Genomic DNA, 16,452 nt, shown 5'->3' with positions numbered 1-16,452 from the left:
TATATTTTTAAATTAAGTGCTACAAAAATGTTGCTCTGATTGTAAAATGAAGTGATAGAATTACTTCTGTTGGCAGTTTATTTTTGGACTTAGTACAATATGCTAAGAATGAACACATTAAATTTCCTCTAAAGCTTAATTTTCCAGTGCATTATAAAATGATAGAAGATAGTATTGCCTGGTGATATGTGTTTTCACTACCACAATGAAGTAGTAGTGAGAGGCACTTTCTTACTCAAAAACACTGTAAGGGGGGTGGGGGAAAGGGCCCCCAGTGCCCTATTCTCGTTGGAGGTTTTCACTGCACAGAAAGCATGGTGAGAAAACCATGACTACTGCATCCTTTCAGATCAAACAGCCCTGTAAGAGCTCCTTATAGTTTTCAGGAAAATAAATAAATAAATAAATATGGATGTATGGGGAAATATTTCCATGAGGAATCATTTCCAAATTCCTCACTGACAAGGGTCCACTAGTAAACAGACCTTACCTTACATACAGAGACTTTTTATCTATTCATTCGTGTCACTGCCCCAGAGCCTGGGCAGGAGGCCATCTGGTTTTGTGCATCCCCAGACAGCACAGCATGCTGCAGATTGTCTCTTGACAGGCTCCTTTGGGCCACCCAGTGTGCCCTGGACTTTCTCCACTGGCATCCCACTGAAATGTTGGCCAAATTCAAAATCTTGGTTCCCTCGGTAAAGGTGATCAGTCATCTGGATTTAGCATCTCCAAGTTAGTCTGTAACATGTAGCTGAAACTTTTGGTAAGAAATTCTGTTCCCTCAGCTCAATGGCATTTCTTTCATAAGGGTGAAGACATGGCAACTTCCATTCACAACCACATACAGACAGCAACATAAACACTAAAAAAATAATCTCTTTAACAATTTGCTGCCAAAGTACTATACAAAAGTACTGGACAAAACAGAAGTCAATGAAACAAGGAAAGTATTTAAACACTGTGGTAGTGAGGGATGGTGTGAGAACTTTGACAGAACACGTTAATAAAAGCAGATATGTTAAGAAAAAGAAGGGACATGACTTCAGTTCTCTGGTCTAGGAGGAATACTCATGTTTTCAAAGTAGTTTCATCACATTTACAGAAATAAAATGAATTAGGGATTGAGATGGGTCATTCGAGCTTGAACCTTCCCTTCAAACCTTAGGCTAATGAGGCATATTCCCCAGAGTTCACTGTGGATGAGACTGATTCCTTAACAGACTCTGGATTTGCACCAGACCACATTGTCACAAGGATGCTGAAAGTGTAAACTACAGATATATGAAATAGTTAAAGGTTCTTCTGAAGTGCAAACAACCAAGTCTGTTGAGCACATACTTCCTTTTAAGTTTCCAGCTTTAAGCACAACCTTAAACTTAGACACAAATTTAATTACTTTGCTCAGACAGAACCCTTGAGAGCTGTTCACCCAAATGTGAAGTGCAAAACAGAGTTTAATAGACACATTTTCAGCCTCTTTTAATTGTCAGTACCATAATTCAGTTTTCTCTTAATAACATGCAATGACATTTTCACATCAACACTGCATCCTACAGCTTTCAAGAAAAGCAGAACAACAAAATACCTTAAAAATCACAGTCCCCTTCAAAGATAGGTGCAGTTTACAGAGAGAGATTATTATCGTCACCACCATCATCATTATTGTTATTCTTATTAACTAGACAGCTGATATAATCAGAAGAGAAAAAAAAAAAAACTTTCAGGCATAAATTCTCCTTCTTTCAAGCTATCATTTCCAATACAAGGGCAAAGACATTGCAGTTCATTACAGAGAATAGAAAAGAAGAAGAGACAAGGGATGGTGACAGGACTGTCTTAGAAAAAAACAAGGCCACCTATAAAGGCAGAATGAAATAAAATGCCAGAAGAGACAGAGGATCTAGGCAGCACACTGCACCTGTCTCCAGTTGTCAAAGAAAGTGCATCTTGTAGCTAACAGCAAGTGTAGCATCCATCAGCTTTGCTCAATGTTTGGGTTCAGGGGGTATAAAAGCAAAATCCTGCCTTGTAGTGCTTAGGTAGATGACCGAACCACCTGCAAACAGGCCTGATCCTGATCCCAGCTGGGATCATGCTCAGTTATCATAGATTATTGAATATTAGCCTTATACTCTATTGTCTTCCCTGGAGAATAATATAACACACACACAAAAAAAATAATAAAATTCCCTCACAAAAATTGATCTACTCTGTGTAGTTTCCTTCACTTATCATTGAGCACTTGTATGCCAGCAACAGTTAATACCCAGCCCTGATTTACCCTTTGTCCTAAATTTTTCTGTTCCTTTTCAGTTAGAGATGCCAAGGCTCATAAAATCAGAGATCTCTACAATTAGTTACTGTACGAACACAAGCCTCTGTACCGCTTTGCTCACTGCCCAATTCTCCCCATCAAAGCAATGATCAGTAAGGTAAAGCAAAAGAGAGACTATAAAAACTGTGTGCATGTGCATATATCTCTATGCACACATGAGGTGGGAACAGTCATCAGCTTATTATGTGGAAACAGCTGAAGAGAGAAGTTCAGAGCAGGACCTTGACAAACTCATCCTCAGTGATGGGTTCTTAACAGAGCCCCCAGGCCATTTTCTGCCCAGCACATCACCAGCTCAGCCTTTTAGCTAATGCACTTCCATGTTATCTCCAAGCGTGGCATCTCTTGCTCTGCTTGGCATGACCCCTGTGAGAGATGCTCTCAGTCAGCCCTGCTGATACCACTGAGCCCTGCTTGGCTCACTACTGCCTGAGAACACTAAGTACATACATGGTTTCTGAGGTCTGGACAGTCTCTCAGGAACTTTCTAGTCCTCTGTCTCAGTGAGGGTATGAACACATCTGCTGTCTCTCTGTTCACATAAGGAAATGGCTGCCTGCAAAAAACTTTCCTCTTGCACATTACACAGCAGTAACCTCCAAGCTTGGACTCTGTTTCCCACTCCTTTATTATATACTTATTTTTCTTTTGGGTGGCTTATTTGTCATGACCAGCTCTAGCATCCCTTAGGCAAGGCTAACCCATTTCTATTTCAGAATTTGCAGTATTCTAGCTGCCTAAAGATACACAGACATGCAGGGGGTGACTACAGCCTTTACATATATGCACAGGAGTACAGTCAAACTGAACAATTAAAACATATGCCGGTGATTTAATCAGATGAAGAAACTTCTCCAGCTCCACTAAAGTCAATGGGGACACCCATTCATCATTCCTCATGGGCATTCTAGGACATTACACATTGTCCATATGCAAGTTTCCACTATTGTGCAATGACACTGAACATCAGCTGAGGATCTATCCCTGGCTGTCCCAGTCTTGCACAGAACAAGATGTAAATGATCTTCATTCATTTCAAGGAGCCACAGAGGGTATTCAGACATCAAGAAGTTCAGATTTAGCCAAGGACACATTCCTCTCCTCACATGCTTGCTGTAGCACTTTTAAAGATTATGGCCACTCTCTACAGTGAGGTCTATGCCTTGCATGATCTTTTGTAGAAAAAGTATTCAAAGAGAATTCCCAAAGTTGCATATTTTGCATTACCTTCCCCAGTTGGCAAGGGTGAAATTAAATTTGAACTAATTAGTCAAAAGTGATGAAAGCCTGAAATTAACTTCGCACTGCAATTTAGAACTAGTAACATTTGTGTCTAACTCACCCATTAGATACCGTGAGCTATATTCAGACTTAGACACCTAAGTGTAGCATTGTAGCGCCTAAAACTTAGACTTCTCACCCCACCAAGGTGATTCAAATGATCTAAATTAGATGCTTATGTAATCTTGGAAAAACAGAGTTACAGGTGCTTCTAAAAGCCTTCAGAGGGTGTTCCAGTAAACCTAGATTGGTAATGCAGAGCCTGTACTTTCCTGTGAGACAATTCAGTGGTCCTACAGGGTGAGTCTTGCAATTCAAAAGGCTGAATTCTGTTTCAGCCTGTTGCATGGAGGAAGCAGATACCCTTTACAAGTTAGACTACTAGAAAGTGTAACTGCCAGAAGAGGACACTTGGTCTGCCAGCCTCATGCAGCCTGAATCCAGGAGTCCTGCTGACATACAAGTGTTTTATCTCCAGTCAGACAGTTGGCTGCTGGACCGTTTATTGCTAGTGTTAGGGGATGCAACCCTATGTCATGCCATCTGCCAGCCAAGGCACACACTGAACATTACTTTGGGCTATATAGGATAATTGGGATTGGGTGAGCATAGCACTGCACCTGAAAGAAGTAAGTCACCTGTCTTTTGTCACCTGGATGTTGATTGAGGACCAAGTCTGCACTTGCCAACCGCCCTGGACAGTCTTCCACTCACTTTATAGAGCAGGTTTCTGCAAAGCACTGCTGAATCCTGGCAGATAATATATGCCCCTTCCTTTCTATATTCAGCTTCAGTCAATGTTCCTGTTTTTACACCAATATGAAGAAAACAAAATTTTTTGGCCGTTATACTCAAAGCATTAGATTTTGCCCCAGTTTTGATTATCACTAGGCCCTGTACACTGTGCACATCCTCATCTCTGGATTACCCAGGGTCTCAGTAAGGATATCCACTTCTTTTTATCAACATTTGTGCTTAGTTTTGCGAACAAACTTCAGTCCCATCAACTCCAGTGTTTAAAATGCTTAACTAACAGGAATGAAGATAACCACATGCTTAAATCCTTTGCTAAATTTGTCTCCCAGAGAGGAAGAGGATTACGATTCATGTTCATTGATTGCATATGATTTTAAACTATTGCAGGTTCTACTGAACTTTCTCATTAGCAAGCACAGCAGGCCATTCACTTTGAAAAGCACTATTTAATTTTATTTTTTGCAGAATGCAGTTTTATATTTTCAGTTAGTACATGAAGTTGAACCTGAACTTCTATATGGACTCAACTCAGCTTTATCCACCTATGAAATCAGCAGATTTCCATCTGTTTAAGGGAAACAATAACGACTATATTCCAACATGAAGGAAATTAGAAACCTCCCCAGGCCTTAGTTTAGTCAGTTTTTCTTCATGTTCCTCACTGTTCAGCAGAAAGTAGTGTGCAATATCCTGAACTGTCCAAGGTATTTCAGGACTATAGCACTGAACATAATTGTAATGGTTAAAATGTCTACTTAGCAAGCCCTAATTGAATATGCAAATTGAAAAACTTACATTAACATCTCAGAAATGTGTGATTCTGTACCCACTAGTGTTTATTTGCAGTTTGAACAGTTTGTTTCTGGAAGAAGAAGGAAAAAAAAAATCTTTCAAGCTTGTCCATTAAATTATTCTACCAGCTGTCACCTTATTAAAAGTCTGCAGTTAATAATAAAACTACTTTAAACCACACACCAGAAATTGAGAATTTAAGAACAAGCTTCCTTCCCCCAAGGCTTCCTTGGAAAGGTTCTAAGATTCACTGACAACCTCAAATACACATCTCATCCTGCCAATATTCCCGCAGTACAGCAGAACCTAACAGAACATGAGTACAAAATTTCAGATCTGAAGGTAAGGAAGAATAAGATGGATTTGTTCTGTGAGAAAAACTGCCCAAACACGGCACAGAAATTCTGACAAAAACTGAAACTATAAAAAAAAAAATAGTTTTTTTTCCTGCATTTATAAACAAGTGGTGTAAATTAAGAAATAAATCAGAAAGAAATAGAACACATGATTTTGTAAGACATGAAGGAAAAAAAATGGAAGAGCAGTATAAAGCAGAAAATGTAATACTCTCTTGGGCACTATTGAGCAAAACATCAAAATTTAGATTAAAATGTAATTTGAGGTCAAGAAGGGTCAAGAAAGTCAAAATTTTTAACCAGCCTTAATCATCACAATTCTCCAGCAGAAGAAAAGGGACTCCTAATGGAAAAAAGAAATGACAGTAAAAATCCCATCTCACATATGTACAAACAAAAATTTACACCCTCAGAAATAAATCATGATGTTAAACTAATAAATTTTGTATCACACAAAAGAAGATGAATTGTGGCATCAGGTTAGTAAGACGATACAATTTAAGGTATGGGGCTGTTGCTAAAGCCCTGCTAATGTGAATTTTGCTAGCTCTGCACCTCTAGCTTATTGGGTTGCTATCTAGAGCTCATCCAACTGGAATTGGCACAGTTTATGTCCATTTGTTCTGCGCAGGAAACAAAAATGAAACTACTACTGGATTTGAGCCATGACTATCTCAAGTGTGGGGCAAATGAGGTAAACACCAAACTGAGACCCTGTACATAAGCGATAGTGAAAGTCTGGAGCTGGGGAAAAGAGACAAAATTTCATTTCATCACACTACCATCAGCAAGAAGGAGGGGGAGAAGTTGCTACGCTTCTCCTATATTTGTGAACTGGGAAAGTGTACCACTGTGATCACAGTCACTGTGATAATCTCCAATTTAAAAATACATAGTTTGCATTTCCTTGCAAGGAGAAAGAAGGAAAGAAAGAAAGAAAACAGAAGGAACTAGCATGGATGAGGTTTTGTGACATGCCTCTGTGACTGTTGCTGGTCAGAAAGAATAAAGTTTCAGAAGAATGACTTACCTCAACCAAAACGAACAGTTTGGTACTGTCTAGGTGAAAATAAAAGCAGTTAGCCACTAGTTCAACCACCAACATACAAGCAAATCAGACTACCTGCTCATACATTTTCCACTAGGCAGTGATAAATTTTTGTTTATGGATTTGTTGTTTGTTTTGTATTTTTCAGCCTTTTAGTCATTCCTCATTTCTTACAAAACTCATCAAAAAATCCAAATTGTGTTCAGCTCTGGTAATGAATGGGATTCATTCTTCCAGTCTCTTAGAAGTTGACAATACTCTTGTTCCAGCTGGTCAGCCCTCAGTGATGTTACATGATGAAAAGTAGCACAAGACTGGCATCAAAAAGGAATTTTCCATGTGGATAACCTAAAAGGAACAAGGACATTATATCCCACAAGCCCTGTCTATCCATTTTGGAATCACCCCCAGAACTTGGCGTTCATATATTTTCATGCCCAAGAGAATGATCCCAACATACTTCTAGCCGTATGTCAGTTCAACTTATTATATTAGGTCAACCCAACTTCCACTGAAACTCATAGTATAATGTTCTTATCCCCATCACTCCAATTTATTCCACTGCTTTTAGAAACCATGAGTGTTTTATTGTATCTGAATGTCAGTATGCTTGCTAAAGGCCAAGACTGACCTTTTCCAAGACTCCTATTGACTATCACTGGATCACAGACATGCTGATGGAATAAGACTCCCTTTACTCACATTCAGTCCTGAGAATAACATTTGCAAGAAGAGTAACCACAAGGCTTGGAACAGAATGAAAATTAATACAAAACTATATATTTGTAGTAATGATGACACTAAAAATGTCTCATTTTCAGGATCACAAATTTCTTTAGACTATACTTCAACCAACAACTCTTCTCTCAGTGGCATGTTTGGTCCATGGGATTTTGTAAAAAACTTTGTGTTTTTTTTTTTAACATCTTTGGTTGCTGCAAATGCTTATCTTGATAAACTGGAAATTTTTGAGATTAATTAACTCTGTGTTCTTTACATGGTAATTTTACTACTTGTTTGTCTCTAACCGCTTCCTTCAATTTTAAATAGATTGTCTGATAAATGCACAGTGATGTCTGACAAGCATTAAGCACTAATCGCTCATTTGCAGCATAGATCAACAACATTCAAATTTAGTGATTTCAGAGGGTGAAATAACTGCCAAGAAAATTCAACAACAAAAGAACAAAGACTGAAAAAAAATAAAATTAGCTCACCAGTTATGCAGAGAATCACACTGTAAGATGCCTGTCATCGTCATGGCCCTGAGTACCCCAGAAGGCCTGACAGCCAAACTCACACAGAACACACATCCAAAAGCCCAGGAACCCCATTTCAGATAAGCCTGGGGACATCAGTGCCTGCCCCAACAATGACACAACAGGTCCCCAGACCTGACTCTGGCTCTGCGTCCTGTGTTGGATCTCAGCCCTGTGCTGCAGTAGCTCACCTCCCAGATGGATCGCAATGACAGACATTGCAGCCTGTCCTCTGCTCTGTTTCTGGTTCTGTCTCTGTCCAATGGATAAACTTTGGCCCCACATCATCTCTTTGTCTCCAGCCCTGGCCCTGGGTCTGACCCTGTCTCCCTACTGGTCCCTCAGTATGGATCCTGGCTGTGGCTTACCCCCTCACCATGTCAAGGGCAGTTGATGGACCCTGCTGCTGCCCCAGCTCTGCCTGCTGATCTCACACCCCAAGGGCAGCACTGGTGACACCTTCCCATCCAGCTCCCCAGCCCTGCAGGAGCAGCCAGCCGTAGCTGTGCCCTCATAGACATTTCTAGACCTGAATATACGAAGCCTGAACTGCATACCTTTTTTGAACAGCAGAGAGGATCAATTTAGAAGCCATGACAAATGACTCCGTTTCTTTTTCCCAGTAAAGTTTTTATAGCATTTCAAAACCCAGCAGCACCAGGTCTTTTTCCTCACTTCCTCTTACATTGTTCAGCATTTTATGTGTAGCAACAGGCTGAAGTTAGGGTACAATGTTGTGATAACTAATTCCTCCAAGTGTGCGTTATATGTATTTGAGTCTCACACAAATTTGTAATAACAACAAAAAGCAAAATTAAAAAGAAGGGGAAGATCTCCTAAGACTCTTTATAAAACAAGACATTTTGGGAGTTCCCTCCCAAACCATCTGCACCAAAAGCTTGTGTCTGCAGAATTTCCCAGAACAAATTTACCAGCTACCACTCCTTGAGCTCAAGGCCATTGGTTTCTTCAACCTCCATTGTCTCCAACACAGTCAAATGTCCCTCTTCATAACAGTTGGTGAACAGGCAGTTTGTAAGACTCCATGGTCCTCAGCCTGGAGTAAGGAGGTGCTCTTCATACTCGAGTCACAAAGCAAGAAGAGCTGCCAGGCAGCACTGAGGAAAGACTGGGTGAGGCAGAAAGGAGACTGTTGTGCCTTGCTTGCTACTCTGTAGTCTCCTTCATTGTAGTCTCTGCTAAGAGCTGCATCTTGAGAAAAAAAAAAAAAAATGTTTACTGTTTTGTTTTCATCACTCATCTCGGTACTGTATTTCATCACATCTCATAGGCTGTTGTAACTTTAGACTAACATCTTTATGTAACAAACCTTATTTTTATTTTAGTGTCACTACTGGCAAGATTTTGCTTGGTAATATCACAGTACTACTACAGTCAAAAAAAAACCAAAATATTTAAATTAAGTCTGATAACCTACAAACATGTAACAGAACATATACCTTTACTCATATGAACTACTACTTCACTAAAAGTTAAGTTTATAAAGAAATACTTAAATCAAATAAGCGTATTTGTTTTCCCACTAAAAAACCTTCTTTGTGACATAAAGTCAGTTACTGTGAAAAATAGAAATGATTAAACTTTCAATAGAGTAATGGAATGACTAGATTTTTAAATACACACAGATTTTCATTTTCTAAATAACAGATCTAAAATTAGGCTTCTAAGCTTCCATACATGGGATTTTTCAGAAATAACTGGGCTGATCTAAGTGTCTCACCAAATTAAAAAATAAAAAATCCTAGTAAGTGCAGTTTGCTTCTCTCTCTTAACTTGTCAAAGTTATTTGAAAATGCTAGCAGACACAGATGTGACATGAACAATGTTTATCAATTATGGTTTTCTTAGTATATTTTATTTTTTCACTGTCTTTTCATAGGGAGCTTGAGACTGAGAAGTACAGTATTTTATATCAAAGCTGAATTTCTACTAGTTATTTAAACTTTAATAAAACAGGTACAAGACAAGAACATTCACCACTTACAATTTTAAAGTATAATTATAAATCTAGCTTTACATATTAAAACTCATTTTCCAAAGTTATACACGCTGGCATGGAGTTTCTACCAAGCACCTGACATAAGGGAAGTAGAAGAACAGTCTGCTAAAGTGTTTTCCATTGTTCTAGGTACATTTTCTCTGTACTGACCCAACACCAAGTAAGCCTAAGTAGAAATATACCTATTATTAAAGAAAGTTCCAATACAAAGATGTGTGACAAAAATAATATATTTTTGTGTTTCTAGGTTTTCATTAAAACTATTTCCATTAATTAAAAATGTGGATTTGCACTGTAACCAGGTATCTCCAAAGGATGAACTAGATTCAGTCACAAGACTATCATTAGCTGTTGTGAAGTAGCAATGCACTCCCCATGATCCAGGAAGTCTTGTAATCCAAAAATGGATGCTGACAAGACAGGTATTGAGTCCATGCAGTTCCAAATCTTACCTGTTTCTGAAGAACTGCGTAAATGCTCCATGCTGGGACCACCCAGCTGGGATTTAGCTATTTTATGACACATCCAATCTGTGCTGATAAAAGAAACAGTTCTAATTTGAGATGGTTACACAACCAGAGTGGACAAAAAATAGCCTCAATAGACACTACAGTATCTCTTCGATAGCCTTTACAAGTTTCTTGTTAAGAAAACTTTTCCTTTACAAAAAAGGTAAAGAAAGGTAATCTTTTCAATCACAAAGTCCTTATCAGAACATAAATATTTGCTTTCTGGTATAAAACATTAATTTCTGGGACAGGTGGGATCAGTTCTTCACTGTTGTCAAATTGAATTAGCTTCATGTGATACACCTGAATAAACATACCTCAAAGGTAGCCACAGGCTTCTGAGTGTACTTGCACAGGGGACAAAGACCCTAAATAATTTTTTTCTTCCTTCACTTCATCCCTACTTCTTAGTCTACACAGAGTACCTTTTCCTGCTTCCTAGTGGAATATACTGCAAAAAATAAATATTTCTAAATCAAATTTGCTTCCTTTAAAGACTGAGCAGCATAGGAAGTCATTAAGTATGTTCAAGTTTGAAAATTACATATTAAAAGCAAAGAGTGTTACTGTAGAACAACTTCTCAGTGTTTTCTCTTTGATATGAGTTTCCACAGACAAAATTCTTAAATGCTTCATTGACTGTCTCAAGCTGTCTTGTTCTGCGGTTAAGGCTGGCTGTCTTCTAAATCACCGAATGTCTGCCATCTAGAAGTTAGGCTGCTTGTTCACACTCTTGCCAAAGTCAACAGAAAGCTAGACAATGCCATAAGGCAACACATTCCATCCTCAAACAAGTGTCTCAGATTGGCTGGATTACCACCAGCAGCTGCCTCAGTGGGTAGCCTAGACAGTACATACAGATAGATGCCTCATGCAACCTATGATGTCTCAAATGGCATTAGATGCCTACGCTTGGCACCTACATCATGCTCTATTTGGATGTCACGTATTTAATGTTTTGTTTAATCTGTTACCCCTGTATACATGAAAATGATAGCTACCATGCATCATTTCCATGGATAGAACTACCAGGACACATTTTGTTTTAAATAGGGATTGTCATAATATTCTAGCTAGTGATATAGGTGAGCATGGACAAACACACTTTGTGAACAGACCTCGGGTTTTCTGCCCCCTGTCTCCTTTCAAACAATCTCTAGGTAATCTCACAAGAAAATTCTTAACCAATTCTTTACTTCTCTTACATTTTACTGTTGGAAGGACTAGCAGTGACACCATTGTGTTTGGGACTGATATCATCATTACTTGTGTTGCAATAGTAATGAAGTCATCATCATTGTCATCATTTAATTGCCTTAATACCTAGAAACTTCTGTTCAAAGCAGTAATCTAAATGTATCCTGAGAAATTATTTACCGGTGTCAGGATTTAATGCAGTTGACAAAATAATTGATCAAAATCAAAAGACGGTAATAACATAATACAGAGATAAGTATATCTTTCACCTGAGTATTTTTAATTTAGTGACTTAATTTAATAATTTAGGAAACTGATTTAATACTCTTTGCTTCTGATTTGTAAATCCATCAGTATGCTTTAATTATTCCATTTGATTTTCCATTTTCCATTAATTTCTGTCAGAGGAACACTGCTGTAAGATTTCAAAAATCTAATCTTCTATTTACTTTTGTTGATTCATAATTTAAATTTAAAATTTGATTTGCTCTTTGATAACTTAATCTGGTTCCTAAACAGATAATATACAGTGCTAGAGTCAGATCTCTTGCAGTAGGCAATAATCTTCCTCTCCTTTCAGAAATCACCTTTCAATCCTCTCAAAGCATTACCAAAATGAATAGGCTGAGGCTAACTTGTTTACTCTGAAATGAGCTCTCTAAACATCTAGATAGGAAAGGAAAGTTCCTCCTGACACGTTGCTGATTCCTGCAAGGATTACAGAAGTACTGCACAATTGGTTTTACAAGCCCCAAGTCTTCAGCATCCTTATTTACAATTATTATTTTACGCTATGTTTTACTTCAGGCAAGTGAACACAATCGCAAAAATATCAGTTAAAAGCATTAAGTCAGATGATGTTTACTTAATAAAACAGAGACAAATACATTAACTATGTAAAAATGTAGGTTTATATGTAAAGATGCTATTACAAAGAAAGAAGCATCTGGTGAATAGGAGAGTTTTGATTTGCTAGAATTAAAGTCAACTGAACCATTGTGAGAAGACCTGATTTACTAAACTCTCAGAAGTAACAGCACCTTTTACAAACTCAGTGAGATTCAATTGCAAAACAAATTAGCTAATAGGGAACTTAATTAGCAATTTCTTACACTCAAACATCTAATAGGAAAGAAAAAAGAACACACAGCTGCTGCCTAGCCCTTCTGTGAAAAAAGTCAGCACTATATAAATGAGTACAAGAACCAATCACTATAGAAAAGCAATAGATGTTATTACTTAAAAAACAAAGTATATCTACTGTAAATTCAGAGATACTTACACAGATTAATCAAAGGTGAAAATACATGTGCAGTAAACTGCAAACAAAAGAGAATTCTGAACAATATATAAAATTCACAGTCCAAGAGATGTATCAGTAAAGTTTCTCAACACTTAGCAGTCAACACGACCCCAGTACCTCCACGTGGCATATTTTTCTAAGGCATCATTAGATAGATAAATACATTTCAAGAATTCTGGCCCCTTTCTTTGGGAGTATAACTCACAAGGCTAAATGAAAAACAGTACCCAACAAGTGCTTAAATTAAGTGTTTGGATCCTTTCAGAAATACCTTTGTGGATTAAAGTAAATCACTCATCACGTGAAGAAATGCATTTACATTTCAGAGGGAGAGAGGAAAGTACAAAATAAATGCTCTGACCCTAGACCCAACCAATGCAAACATATGTAGTGTTTAAACAGCCAGTCAGTTCTGAGAGGTTATAAATTAATATCTTTATGGTCACTTTGGCTACTGTCCCTTCAGAGAAATTCAAGACAGCTGTGGAGATACTAGCCTTCTTTCACATCTCCATCACAACAACATCCATTCAGCCTCTCTGGCCTCCCCCCAAACAGAACATTGTCAATGATTTTGGAGGCTGCACCCTGCTCTTACCCCAGGGAAAATAAAGGGCCTGGGTATCTCTGCAGCCACAAACAATGGTAGGTCACAGCCCACCAGCAACTCAGTCCCTATCCCATTCTCCAGTAATGTCAATCATCAGTTTTCAACTTGCTGTTGTACATAAATCCCTGGTTATGAAAATAAAATAAAATAAAATAAAATAAATCCTTTAATCTCTCTCTTCTACCAAACAAGGTACATAGAGGAGGGAAAGGAAGGTTGCACCTTTGCTCCTCAGGATGTATAAATATCCAAACTGCTCACAGAGGTTGTTACCATACTTAAATAACATGTTTGAAACACTTTGAATGGCAAAGAAGGAGCTTAAAAGTATAAACATAATTTGTATTCTTAGAAGATGTCTTCTCCTCAAGGCTTTTCAGGCTTAGATGTTAAACATCATCCAATACTTCAAAACATCATCCTGCTCCCACAGGAGCAATTGCTCCTTCTGCAGATTCCTCCGGGCAGTTCAGTGCCAAAATATGAGATTTACACATGGGACCACAGACCAGGGGTGTCCAGTCATGCAATGGGAGATCATATCTACTACATGAGCAAGGAGGCTGTAGGGTTTGCCTGCTGGAGGGGAGTGCAGGGACATATGGAGCACAGTGCCACAGTTTCTCCTGCCCATATGTACTTACGCACCAGGTGCAGCTGGGGGACAGACTGCAGAGCTGTTGGTCAAGAGTGTGTGGATGGGAGCCCTGAGGGAAGGAAAGGTAGCAGCAGCAGCACTACTGTGTGAGACATATCATTGCAGTAGGCAAGTGTGAGGAGACAGGTGCTAAAGTATCTCACAATCACTGCAGGAGACTTAACAGGCTTATTTGCAATCTGCAGAGTATGGAGCTAAAACAGAAGGTGAAAGAAATCCATATGGGAGCCTTAGTGTTGTAGGGAGTTATGGACCAGACAAGCAGTATCAGAGAAAGGCCCGATTCTTTGAATCCCAACAGACTGAGAATCTACAGCCTTCACCATATCAACAAGACAAAACAGGAGTAGGAAGACAGCTATGCCCAGCTGTCTGCTCTGTACACATCCTACCACCAAGCACCACACACAGATGTTGGCAGGTACAGAAGACTACTGCTACAAGTGGCAGTAATTGCCACTGATTTACTGTTTCTGTACAACTACATTTTTGTCTGGCTCAAGTAGATAAAGAAAAGATCTGCTTTCTTCTGTTCTCTAGGGACCTGTAAAGAGATCATAAACTGATTCCAGATATAGCTCTAGGATGTCTCTATTCATGCTCCAGAGCTTCCCAGAAATCTACACACTTTTCAGTGGTTTCTAACCATTACTAATTATCCCATAAGTATTTAATAGTCCTTTCCCAACTGTTCAGTAAGTTTGTGTCATGACATGGATCGATGTCCCTTTGCTTTGTTTTCCTATTTCTCACACTCAATCTGAAAAACACTGGATTATGGATATAACTTCTATTTACACATAGCAATGCTACATCTGTTATAGAATCTGTTTTGTTTCCAAAACAGAGCATTCATTAGAAATATTTCTACAGACTATACCAGTTATTTTTGCATGTGATACATGAGAACCCTCACAAGGATCACTGTGGAATTGTATACATCCACGGGTGGATGTCGGTTGCAAGAATATTTTAGTGAATCTCTTTGCAAGCTTGACGGAAAAATGCCAAGGACTTCTTACCTTTAGAGGATGGCACCTCTGAATTACCTATCTATTTAAGGTCACTATTCTTGTTGCAGAGATATTGAAGTGCAATAGTTTTCAAGGTGTGGAATAATTATTTTTCTACATATGCCCACCACCAGGTACCTAGCAACTATCCAGGCCAATTAAAATAAAATTAACCTGTACAGGTTAAAGTCAGCACTCACCATCAAGTGACTGTGAACGGCAGAACACTTTTTAGCATATTAAGAATTTCTAAAACTATAGTGTATCTTGTAGCTGACAGAAAAAAAACAAGTTACAGAAAGAGCGAATACACCCTCCTAAGTGATCATGCAGGATTTCTTTAGAAGACTATGTTCCTTTACACTTGAGAGGAGATTCTTTTGATTACAAAACTATGAACTAGCAAGGATCAGTAAGAATCTAGAAACCATTTAAAGACTCATTTGCTTTCTGCCAAGCACAGGAAAGAAAAAATGTTTTTGGCTTGGAGGGGAAGAGAAAACTTGAGGAAGAAAAGAAAAGCAGAAAACAGAAAAATACCGTGTCACTAAAGATAAACGTTTAAGTTTTGGCATCTCATTTGTCTTGATAACTTGATAAAGGAATATAACAGATACTTATTTCCAAATTTAATTTGTACATATTTGTTGATAGGGATATGCCCTTTCAACTTTTTCATAACCTACGGGAGACAAACATCCTTAAAACTGATCCTCCAGCAATTTCAGAAGCCAACCTTCCATCTATAATTAACAGTTATTTTCTTCTTCCCAGAGTTCTGACCTATCTTCTATATGGATTTCAATAATATTGTTTATTAGGCTCTTTATTATGTCTAATATGTCAGACAGTCTGTCATAAACAGCTTAAAATGCAATAATCAGGAAAAGAAAGTCACTAGATTTATCAACAAGTAAATACCCAGCCACAGGCAGATTTAAGCATACATTATTTCATCATACTTTCCAAAACAACAAGACTGGCAAGGAGATACATAAGAACTTGTCAATTATTGTGATAAACAACCTAACAGATATGATAATACAGTACATTAATTAGTCTTTAAAGCCTGCCAAAGACTTATATGAGTGACAGCTAGTCAGGTTGCCAACTAAAGGTAAGATGAGAATGAGAGTTATGCACCTGAATGTTATTTTTTCCCTGGTGAAGAGGAAGTTAAGGAGAGATGACTCATTAAGATAATCTGCAATTAGGAACAAACCGGGTTTCATAAGAGTAGACATAAAGGCCAGTTTTGGACCTTATGGTGAATCCCACTTTTTACATTTTTCCATGAGCAGCAGAACTAATG

At 38.3% G+C, this 16,452-nt stretch overlaps 1 long non-coding RNA gene across 4 annotated transcripts; it reads right to left on the bottom strand.

Moving 5' to 3' along the window:
* Nucleotides 1-252: 252 nt before the first annotated feature.
* Nucleotides 253-16,080, bottom strand: LOC310888939. Of its 4 annotated transcripts, XR_014576268.1 has the most exons (6): nucleotides 13,131-13,337; nucleotides 12,839-12,875; nucleotides 10,303-10,385; nucleotides 8,388-9,042; nucleotides 6,554-6,919; nucleotides 253-5,866 (listed from the first exon to the last, which is right to left on the bottom strand). It is a non-coding gene; the product is annotated as an uncharacterized lncRNA (long non-coding RNA). The 4 variants fall into 4 exon arrangements; XR_014576267.1 differs by lacking the exon at nucleotides 13,131-13,337 and adding an exon at nucleotides 15,341-16,080 and having other exon boundaries at nucleotides 253-6,919; XR_014576269.1 differs by having other exon boundaries at nucleotides 253-6,919; nucleotides 13,131-13,330.
* Nucleotides 16,081-16,452: the final 372 nt, after the last annotated feature.

Source organism: Anser anser, assembly GCF_964211835.1.
Source record: "Anser anser genome assembly, chromosome: 1".
Lineage (NCBI taxonomy): Eukaryota > Metazoa > Chordata > Aves > Anseriformes > Anatidae > Anser > Anser anser.
The sequence above is the reverse complement of the archived record's forward strand: the minus strand, read 5'-3'. Positions and strand labels throughout refer to the sequence as shown.